Here is a 10,698-nt window from a genome sequence, read left to right on the forward strand (position 1 = left end):
ACATACTACTGAACAGGCAAGAAAATAGTGGTATGAAATATTTAATATCCTGAAATAAAAAGACTTCCAGCAAAGAACTATTGATCCAGCAAGTTGTCCTTTAAAAGTTAGGGAGAGGGCAGGCCACGGTAGCTCAGCAGGCAGAGTTCCCGCCAGTTGGTCCAGAGACCCGGGTTCAATTCCTCGTGCTTGTTCATGAAAATAAAACAAAAAAAAAAGACAGGAGAGGGAGATCTGGAAGAGGGCACAGAACTGAAGAGTGCCAGTAAGGATAACTTAAAAGACAAAAAGAAAAAGGGAAAATAATATATAGATCTGGCAAATAAAAAACAGAGGGTAATATGGTAGATTCAAGAACTGCCTTTACAGTAATAACTTTGAATATTATGGACTAAACTTACCAATTAAAAGACACAGATTGTCAGAATGGATTAACAAGTGTAGTCCATCTATATGCTGCTCACAAGAAACTCATTTTAGACCCAAAGATACAAATAATGGATAGTGAAAGGATAGAAAAAGATGTTCCCCGCAAGCTGTAACCACAAGAAAACAGGACTAGCTATACTACTATCAGACAAAATACTTTAGATGGAAAGATATCATAAGAGACAAAGAAGGCACTACACAGTAATAAAAGGAACAATTTGCCAAGAAGAAATAACAATCTTAAATGTTTATGCTCTCAATCAAGAAGCTCCAAAGTGCATGAGCCAAACATTCGCAAAACTGAAGGGAGAAATAGATGTTTCAACAATAATAGTGGGGAACTTCAAAACACCACTTTCCTCTATAGCTAGAACAACCAGATAGAGGCTCAACATGGAAATAGAGAATATAAGCAACTTAATAAATAGACTAATGGACATATATAAATCATTACACCTCAAAACACTAGGACATATATTTTTCTCTAGTGCTCATGGGATGTTCTCAAGGACACATCATATGCTGGGACTCAAAACAGGTCTTTGTAAACATAAAAACATTGAAATTATTCAAAGCACTTTCTCTGATCACAGTGGAGTGAAGCTGGAAATCAATAACCATCAAAGAAGGAGAAATGTCACAAATACATGGAGATTAAGTAACATACTCTTAAACAACCAGTGGATCAGAGAAGAAATTGCTAGAGAAGTCAATAACTGTCTGGAGATGAATGAAAATGAGAATACAACATTTCAGAAATTATAGGATGTAGCAAAGGTAGTACTGAGTGGGAAATTTAATGTCTTCAATGCCTATATTATAAAAGAAGAAAGAGCAAAAATTGAGGACTTAACTGCTCACCTGGAGGAACTAGAGAAAGAACAGCAAGCTAACCCCAAAGCAAATAGAATAAGAGAACTAGCAAAGAGTAAAGCAGAATTAAATGAATTGGAGAACAAAAGAACAACAGAAAAAAATCAATAAAAGCAAAAGTTGGTTCTTTGAGAAAGTCAATAAAATTAAAGGAACCCTAGCTGGGCTGACAAGGAAAAAAAGGGAGAGGATGCAAATAAGCAAAATCAGAAATTATAGGTCAGTCATTACGATGGACTGAGGAAATAAAAAAAAAAAGCATAAGAGGATACTACGAACAACTATATGCCAACAAACTAGGCAAGTTAGATGAAATGGACAAATTTGAGTCAGCTACAGTGACTCAAAAAGTAGAAGATGTGAACAAACCAATCACAAAAGACATTCAATCAGTCCTAAAAACATCTTCCTACAAAGAAAAGCCCAGGGCCAGATGACTTCATAGGGGAATTTTATCAAATATTCCAAGAAGAACTAACCAATACTGCTTAAACTTTTCCAAAAGTGAGGAAATAGGAGCATGACCAAACTCATTTTATGAAGCTAAGATCACTTTAATACCAAAAGCAGGTAAAGACAGTGGAAGAAAGGAAATCTACAGGTCAATCTCCATAAGGATCCAAGATGCAAAAATTGTCAGGCAAAATACTAGCAAATCCAATCCAATGACATGTTAAAGATATTATACATCACGACCAAGTGTGTTTTATACCAGGAATGCAAGGATGATTCAATGCAAGAAAATCAATCAATGTAGTACAGCACATTAACAACTCAGGAAGGAAAAGTCACGTGATCATCTCAAATGATGCCAAAGAAGCATTCGACAAAATTCAATATCCTTTTCCGATAAAAATACTTCAAAAGGTAAGAATCAAAGGAAACTTTCCCAGTATGACAAAAGGCATATATGAAAAATCCATAACCAGCACTGTACTCAGTGGTTAAAGACTGAAAGCCTTACCCCTAAGATTGGGAATGAGATAAGGATGCCCTTTGTCCCCACTATTATTCAATATTGTACTAGAAGTTGTAGCTAGAGAAATTAGGTAGGAAAAATAAATAAGATGCATACAAACTGAAAAGGAAGAAGTAAAACTTTCATTGTCTTCAGATGACTTGATACTATACTTGGAAAAACTAGAGACATCAAATTACAAAACTTCTTCAGCTAATAAACAAATTCAGTAATGTGTCAGGATATAAGATTACTGTGCAAAAATCAATAATGTTTTATACACAAGTGATGACCTAACTGAGGAGACAATGAAAGGAAAAAATGCATTCAAAATACCAACTAAAGTAATCAAGTATCTAGGAATAAACTTAACCAGGGATATAAGGGACCTGTAAACAGAAAACTACGTAATATTACTAAAAGAAATTAAAGAAGTTCTAAGTAGGTAGAAGGGCATTCCCTGTTCATGGATAGAAAGTTTAAATGTAGTTAAGGTGTCAATTCTACGTAATTGCTTTAAAGAATTAATGCAACACCAATCAAAATACCAACAACCCACTTCGAAGACTTGGAAAAGCTAAGTGACCAACTCATGTAGAAGGGAAAGAGACCTTGAGTAGCTAAAAATATTCCACAAAGAAAAAAGAAGTGGGAGGATTGATGCTTCCTGATTTTAAAGGCTTTATAAAGCCACAGTGGTCAAAACAGCATGGGTACTGGCACAAGGATAGAAGATTTGACCTATGAAATTGACTTGAGAGTGCAGAAATGGACCACCAAATCTATGAACAGCTGGTCTTCAACAGGGCTCCCAAATCCACTGAACTGGGATAAAATATTCTTTTCCATGAATGGGCATGGGAGAACTGGATATCAATAGCCAAAAGAAAGAAAGAGGAACCTTACCTTACACGCTATGCAAAAATTAACTCAAAGTGGATCAAAGACCTAAATATAAGAGCCAATACCATAAAACTCCTAGAAGAAAATATAGAGAAACATCTTCAAGATGCAGTACTAGGAGGTAGCTTCTTAAACTTTACACCAAAGCACAAGCAGTAAAAGAAAAATTAGATAATTGGGAACTCTTCAAAAGCAAATGCTTTTATGCCTCAAAAGACTTTGTCAAAAAGGCGAAAAAGCAGCCAACACATGGGAGAAAATATTTGGAAATCATGTTCAGATAAATGTTTGATATCCCGTAAATGTAAATAAAGCAATAAACTAAAAGTCAAAAGAACAAACAACCCAACTATAAATTGGGCTAAATATATGAACAGACGTTTTTCCATAGAGCAACTACAGATGGCTAAAAAGCACATTAAAATATCCTCATTCTCATTAGCTATAAGGGAAATGTAGATCAAGACTATAATGAGATACCACCTCACACCTATAAGAATGGCTGCTATTAAACAGGAAACAACAAATACTGGTGAGGATGTGGAGAAATTGGACACTTATGCACTGCTGATCATAGTCACTATGGAAGACAGTTTAGTGGTTTCTTAGAAAACTCAATATCAGTTTGTCCTATGACCTGGCAATACTGCTACTCGGTAGATACTCAGAAGAGCTGAAAGCAATGACACAAAAAGACATTTGCACACTGATGTTCATTGCAGCATTATTCACAATTGCCAAAAGATGGAAACAATCCAGATGCCCATCGACAGATGAGTGGATAAACAGACTGTATTGTATACATACAATGGAACATTGTGCAGCAGTAGGATGAAAGGATGTCCCGAAGCATATGCAACATGGATGAACCTTGAGGATATAATGCTGAATTAAATAAGCCAGACACAAAAGGATAGATACTGTATGGTTTCACTTTTAGGACCTTGGTAAAGGTAAACTCAGAGGTTTATAATACAAAATATAGGGGTCCTAGTGATACATGGAAGCTGGAGATGGGTGAACTGTTAGCTAACGAGGTTGAACGTAAATGTAAGGGAATGGATAGAAGTGAAGGCAGTTCATTAGTGGATTGATAAGTAATATTTCCATATTGAAGGTGAACATAATTGAAAGGGGTTGTATAGAGCCATGTATCTCACCGATTAACACTATAAACGGAAATAAGTTTTTGCATGAATTACTTCAAAGGTGTGAATCTTGTACAAGGAGTAAATAATATCTGGATATAGGGGGAAAACTACTATTGCATGCTATGGGCTATGGTTAACTGGAAGACTGCAACAATACCACATCAATACCAGGAGTAAATAATTGGGGGGAAGGACAAGAGTAAAGGGAATGTTTGGATTTTATATTTGGTGAGGGTGTGTTTATCCCGTTATATTTCTCTTGGGAGCAATGAAAATTGTCTAAAATTAAGTGTTGATGATTGTACAATTCAGTGAGGATAATTGAAATATAGACTGTTGGCTTTAGACATTATGCATGATGCCTAATGGATGGAAGTAGCTGAAGGATACACTGAGAAGTAGAATGGCAAATACTGGTGGATACATATTACCAAATATTGTGCTGTGACAGAAAAGAATGAAGTCGTGAGGCAAGCAAAGATGTGAATGAACCTGTGGGACATTTTGTGATTCACAATAAGCCAGAACGAAAGAGGAAATATTGCATGGTTGCATTTAGAAAATATTTGTAAGAAAGTTGGAGCATAGATTGTAAGCTCTTATAATCACATGTAGTCCAGAGCTGCAATTATTATTTCCAGGTTTTGAAAGGCTGTGCTATATATGTATACCCAGGTTTTTCCCTGGAAATTTGGGGCCCTATGTGGCACCCAAGACTCAGAGTAGGAGTTCTCCAGGTATGAAGGCAGCATTGTTACATACACCAACTGTTAAAGAAGCAAAAACAGCAATCAGCTTCAATTAGAAATCAGAATAAAGCCGGTTAGGTCGTGAGGAGCGTAAATCAGAATACAGGGTTAAGGAGGACACCATCTGTATTTTAGAACTTAACCTCTGTATGACCAAAGGAAAAGAGGTGTATTTTGTCCAAAACCTAAATTCCTGTAGCACATTACCTAAGTCAACCCATCTGGATAGATCATTTATACAACCCAAACACATGGAGCCCAGATTGGGAATGAGAGCTTGGAATTCTGTATAGCTTAATGTAATGCCTGGATACACCACAGAGTAAGTTCAGCAGATAATAAAAAAGGATTGGCAACTGATTGCACACCAAGTATGGAATGTTCATACATTAAGAATGTTCATGCTGTATGTTGGTTGCTTTTAATAATATAAATTAAAAAATAAAAATAAAAAGAGTACTCAGAACAAACAACTACAAAAAACCCTAGCTGGGCTAATAAGGAAAAAAGAGAGACTCAGATCTAACAACTACAAAAAAAGTATTGGCAAAGTCCCTTGAAAGATGGGATATAAAATATGAAACTATTAAACTTTCCCACTGGAGAAAGCCCTGATACTGTCTCAATTATTATGTACTCCCAAGTCAATAGACCAAACCCTTGACATCGGGGATTGCTCTTGGGAAGTTTATTTATGTAGTGGAGAACATATGCCTCCCTATAGTTACACCTAAGAGTGACTTCCAGAGGACCTCTTTTGTTGCTCACATGTGGCCTCTCTTACTCTAAGCCCAACACTTCAGGTAAAATCATTACCCACAAACTTACATGGGACATGACATCCAGGGGTGAAAGTCTCCTCGGCAATGTGGCATATGACTCCCAGGGATGAGCCAGGCCTTGGCACCATGGAATCAACAATGACTTCCTGACCAAGAGGGAGAAAAGAGTTGTAACAAAATAAGGTATCAGTGGCTGAGAGGGTTCAAATAGATTTTAGAGGCTATTCTGGTGGCTACTCTTATGCAAACTTCAGCTAGATATTGCGATTTACCATGGTTTGCCAAACCTGAATCAAAACCATTCCTAGGGTGGGGGATGGTGGTGCAGTGGCAGAATTCTCACCTGCCATGCCTGAGACCCGGGTTTGATTCCCTGTGCCTGCCCATGCAAAACAAAACAAAACAAAACCATTCCATTAAAAATACATTTAAAATACATCTGTATAACGCTATAATGATAATTTTTATATAAATATATAATTATGCATAATTATATATATTATGTGTATAACATTAATTTATGTGTAAATTATAATTATGTATAATCAATATATAAAGATATGATTTGTGCCTTTAACAGTTTAAGAGGGGATGCAGAACTATATGGGAGCAAAGCAGATATATCCTCTTAAAATTAAGATGATATTAATCAGAATTATTTTTTTATAACTTAAAACGTTAATGGCAAATTCAGCCAATTGCTAAGAAAACAACTCAAAAATACCTCATGAAAGAAATGACATCAAACAAACTGGGAACTATAAAGTATCTATTTAATGCAAAATAAGGCAATGGGGGAGGAACTGAAGAGAAACAATACATAAGATATATAGAAATCAGATATCAAAATGACAGAAATACTTCCTCATCAGTAAATACATTAATATAAATGCATTATATTCTGCAGTTAAAAGGCAGAGGTTGATGGAATGGATAAAAAAATACATTATCTAACCGTAAACTTCGCACAAGAGACACACTTTAGATTCAGAGATGCTATTTAGCTTAAAATAAAAGGATGGTAGTGAACAGGTAGTGAATAAGTAGACAGAATAATACAAATAATTTTGAAAGCGAACGAAGTTGGACACGCATATCCCAATTGTAAAACTACCACAAAAGAACAGTAGTGAAGACAACATGTTACTGGCATAAAGATGAGCATAGACCAGTGGAATTGAACTGAGAGTCCCAGCATAAACCACACATCTATATTCAATCACTTCTTGACAAGGGTGCCAATACCATTCAATGCGGAAAGAACAGTCTTTTCAATGAATGTTCCTGAAGCAACTGTATATCCACAGGCAAAAAAAGAAATTTGGACCCCTGTCTCATATCATATACAAATATTAAATCAAAATAGGTAAAACTTCTAAATATGAGAACTAAAACAACAATGCTCTTAGAAGAAAACACAAGACATCCCTATTACCTTGTACTAAGCAATGGTTTCTATATATAAGATGCCAAAAATACAAGCAACCAAACAAAGAAACTGATAAATATTTGGGTTTGCTAAAGCTGCAGAAATGCAATATACCAGAAATGGAACAGCATTTATAAAGGGAATTTATTGAGTTGCAAGTTTACAGTTCAAAAGCTATAAAAATATCCCAATTAAGACATCCTTGACTCAAGGAAGGCCAGTGAGTCCAGGACACATCTGTCAGCTGGAAAGGCACATGTCCGCTGTCTGCTGGGGTCTTTGGCTTCTGGTTTCAAATAGCTTCCCTGGGGGTGTTTTCTTTCTGCATCTCTAAATGACTGGGTCTCCTGTTGGCTCTGTCACTTATGAAGCTTATTCAAAAATGGTTCCCTCTTAAAGGACTCCAGTAAGGGACACACCTTGAATGGGTGGAAACATCTCCATGGAAACGACCTAATCAAAAGTTCCCACCCAAATTAGGTGAGTCACATCTCCATGGGAACAATAAAAAAATCCCATCCAACAATATTGAATGAAGATTAAAGAACATGGCTTTTCCAGGGTACACAACAGTTTCAAACTGGCACAATATGTTAGACTTCATCATAATTAAAAACATTGGTGCATCAAAGGACACTCAAAAAAAGTGAAGACAACCCACATTTTGGAGGAAATATTTCCTAATTATATATCCAATAAGGATCTAGGATCCTGAATATATAAAGACCCCTGTCAACTCAACATTAAATGACAATTAAGTCAATTAAAATGGATCAAGAATTTGAATAGGCATTTCTTAAAAAATTTTTTAAATGATCAGTATGCACATGAAAAGATGCTCAATATCTATATTAGTTTCCGTGCTGCTAGGACAAATACCACACAGTGGATTTGCTTAACAACATGAATGTATTGGCTCATGGTTTCAGAGGCTAGGAGGCTCGTTTCTCCCCAGGGTTCACATCACTCTGGCTGGCCAGCGATCCTTGGTGTCCCTTAGCTTTCCTATCACATGGTGAAGTCTTCTTCTTTCTCTTCTGGGTTCTATTAACTTCTAGCTTCTACTTCTTCATATGGCTTCCTCTTCATAAAGCCTCCAGTAATAAGATTAAGACCCAACCTCATTTAAGTTGGACCACACTGAAATTAAAAACTTCTTCAAAAGGTGTGTGTTCATACTCACAGGAATGCAAAATAAGCTTAAGAACTTGTTTTCTTCAGGCATACTGTATTAGCTAGGGTTCTCTAGAGAAATAGAATCAGCAGGAAATATCCATAGATACAAAATTTATAAAAGTGTCTCACATAACCATATGAATGTAAAATCCAAAATCCATAGGGCAGGCTGTGATGCTGATGACTCCGATGAAGGGTCTAGATGGACTCTAGTAGCTGAGGAAGGAAAAGAAACTATCCCTTCTGAACTCTTCTTAAATGCCTTTCATTGATTAGATTAAGCATCACTCATTGCAGAAGATACTCCCCTTTGGCTGATTACAAATGGAATCAGCTGTGGATGTAGCTGACATGTCATGATTTAATTCTATGAAATGTCTCATTGCAACAGACAGGCCAGCACTTGCCCAGCCAAACAAACGGGCACCACCACCACCTGGCCAAGATGACACATGAAGCTGACCATTACACATACATAATTCAACCTACCACTGTCTGCCCTCTGAACCCCCAAAAGACACGTTCTCCCTCTATGCAAAATGTGTTAATTCCATCACAACATCCCCAAAGCCTTAAGTCATTTCTGTAACAATGTTAAATCAAAATCAGCTGTGGATCTGGTCTGTCCCAAGGCAAAATTACTCTATATATGTGGACCAGTAAAATCTAGAAAAAATGATTGGCTTCCAATATACAATGGTTGAACAAGCATAGGATAGACATTCCCACTCCAGAGGGGAGATACTGTAAGTAAAACAAGGGTCACGTGTCCCAAGCAAGTCAGAAACCCAACAGGGCAAACTCCATTAAATCTCAAGGTCTGAGAGTCATCCCTAAATTGATGCTTTGTCCTCTAGGACAGCTGGAGTGGCAGCCCCACCATTTACAAGAACTTCCACAGTGGTTACACTCTACCCAAATGCTGGATCCTAAGCCCTACCTTCTTTGAGTACTGGAGTGGTGGACTTCCTCTGCCAGAAAACTGGTGTAGGCCCCACCCTCTCTAATCGCTGACATGGTGGCTGAACTCTCCCCAAATATCAGGGAGAAAGCCCTACCCCCTCAAGTGCAGGGCCAGATGGCTTTTCCTCTTCAAACACAGGGGTGGATCTACCTTTTCCACACATGTGGGTGGGTCCAAACTCTTGGACCAAGGAGAAAGAGCTGGCTCCCCCAATGTCCCACTTTTCTCCATGGAACAGTGCCAGGTGTTGGTTAGGTAGATGAGCACAGATGTGGAGATCATCTCACTGCCAAGAGATCCCTAAACTTCTGGCTCCTGCAGTTTTATGGACTCAGGAGCTGGGGGAGTTAATTGGGGAGGGCTAGGAGTGGAAAAGTTTTGATTACTGAGTCAGAGTGGAGAAAAGTGTCTTCAATCCTCCTTTCCCAAAAGGACATCTCAGCAAAGGTGTCTGGGAAAAGTCTTGACTGAAGGCACCCTGATTTGGAGGCCTCCAAATGGAGGCACCTGGGCTAGGAATGCAGCTATGCATAACAGCATGATGGTCCAGGTGGCCCTGAGTCCTCTTCAGTAATTTTCTTCAGAGACCGTAATGCACACTGGTTATGCACCAAGCCTGGTGAGGGGAGGGCAGCTTTCCCTCATGAGACCCTCCAGGTAAAGCCTTCACCATTGCCTAGGTTGGGCCTGAAAGATCACACTCAGAATTTAAGCCAGGAGCCAGAATCTTCAATCATCAGAAAATTTACTCTGAGTTGTGGATTTATTTGTCAGGGAAGATTCACAATACTGAATCAAGAATAAATAGAAAATCTGAATAACCTGTAACAAAGAGTTAGAATTAGTAATTTAAAAATTTCCCACAAAGAAAAGTCCAGGCCTAGATAACTTACTTGGTGAATTCTACCAAACATCTTAAGAAAAAATTAATATTTAAAACAAAAGTAATACCAATCCTTCACAAACTCTTCCAAACACTAGAGGAAGAAGGAATATTTCTGAGCTCATTCTATAAGTATTACCCTGAAACAAGTCCAGATAAAAATATCACATAAAAAGAAAACAATAAGCCAATTTCTCTTAAGAATGTAGATGCAAAAATCCTCAACCAAATAGTAATGAAACAAATCCAACTTAATATAAAGTAAATTATACATATTGATCAAGTGGAATTTATCCCAGACACACAAGGTCAGTTTAACATTTAAAAATCAATGTACTATCCCATATGAATAGTAAAAGGGGAAACAACTCACGATCTCAATATAGGTAGAAAAAGCATTC

This window comes from Tamandua tetradactyla, chromosome X, assembly GCF_023851605.1.
Source record: "Tamandua tetradactyla isolate mTamTet1 chromosome X, mTamTet1.pri, whole genome shotgun sequence".
Classification (NCBI taxonomy): Eukaryota; Metazoa; Chordata; class Mammalia; order Pilosa; family Myrmecophagidae; genus Tamandua; species Tamandua tetradactyla.